We start from the raw sequence: 1,381 nt of genomic DNA, 5'->3' as shown, positions 1-1,381 counted from the left end.
AGAGAGAGAGAGAGAGAGAGAGAGAGACAGAGAGAGAGAGCGAGAGAGAGAGAGAGAGAGGTCGAGGCTGCGCGGCCAGTTGAGGAGTTGTATTCAATCCGAGTACGGATATTGACTCGTATTACTCGTATAATACTTGTACTCGGCAAAAGTGCTTTATCCGTACCGGATACTCGGATCACCCCTAGTGGATAGATAGATAGATAGATAGATAGATAGATAGATAGATAGATAGATAGATAGATAGATAGATGGATAGATAGATAGATAGATAATTTATTCATCCCAAAGGAAAATTCAGAAACAACACATCCGTAGGATAAACACATATTTACGTGAACCGTGAAAGTTGAAAAAGTTTGCAAAGAAAGAAAGTAATGAAAGACACATGATAGTTGGATCAGACGGAGATACTGAGAGAAGCTGCCCGTCTCGTCGGCGCCAGAAGAGTGACTAGAGTGTGTGGATGTCTTTAACTTTAGCGTATGGAAAGAAAACCATGGACAAACAATATCAAAATCCCATAATAAATGATGAAAGAAACTGAGAAAATACATTGTCTGCCCAAAGCTAATGGAACACAGTACTAAAACTGCTGAAAATGGGACGTTGTTTTGAGATCCGTATCCCACGTTAAGAGATGACGTTATGAACATTTTGGGATAGAGATCTTAATTATTAGATTACGAAATAAAAATGTATGTAAACATTTCTCTCATTTTTCTTTTTACTCACATTAAAATGTCTTTTTAATGTGCTTCTTCGATGTGATTGAACAGCCCACTTGTTAAATGTATGATAAGGCCTCAGCCCCCATGCGGATGGTATTATTGTTATTTTTGCAATTTTTTGTGTTTCTGCAGGATGGTAACCATGGTGATCCAGTTCTCAATCCTCATCGTCCTCCATTCCTGTCTGGTCCTAGTTACCACGGCGGAAGACTACAAGTGTCTGCCTCTGGTCCTGCGCAAAACCTGCTGCTGGATCAACGAGACGTACGCAGCGCGAAACGTCATCATCTTCATCTCGATCCTCATCAACTTCCTGGCGGCCATGATCAACATAGTGAGTTGCATTTCCATTTCCAGATCCTTGTTTGACTGCCGAATTTGTACGGAGTTATTCAATTTGTTGTCACTCCGTAGTGGAATGATACGGACGCTTGTGTACAGCGGAGCAGCAGCTACGCAGCGCTCGACTGTGACGTAGCATTAAGAGTGACGTAGAGAGTAGTATGGAAGACCCAAATTCCTCATAGGGAGGCTGGCTGACTTTAACCCTGAAGACAAGGGTTTGTGTCCCGTTTCCTAAACCCAACTGTCCCGTTCTTCTTCTCCTAAACCCAACTGTCCCGTTCTTCTTCTCCTAAACCCAACTGTCC

General features: G+C 42.3%; 1 protein-coding gene across 1 annotated transcript in view; it reads right to left on the bottom strand.

Moving 5' to 3' along the window:
- The window catches only part of adcy8 (adenylate cyclase 8 (brain)), a 66,867-nt gene that overhangs the window by 24,899 nt on the left and 40,587 nt on the right, over window positions 1-1,381 (bottom strand). The gene's annotated exons all lie outside the window — the stretch shown is intronic.

Source organism: Etheostoma cragini, chromosome 12 (genome assembly GCF_013103735.1).
Source record: "Etheostoma cragini isolate CJK2018 chromosome 12, CSU_Ecrag_1.0, whole genome shotgun sequence".
NCBI classification, from domain to species: domain Eukaryota; kingdom Metazoa; phylum Chordata; class Actinopteri; order Perciformes; family Percidae; genus Etheostoma; species Etheostoma cragini.
The sequence above is the reverse complement of the archived record's forward strand: the minus strand, read 5'-3'. Positions and strand labels throughout refer to the sequence as shown.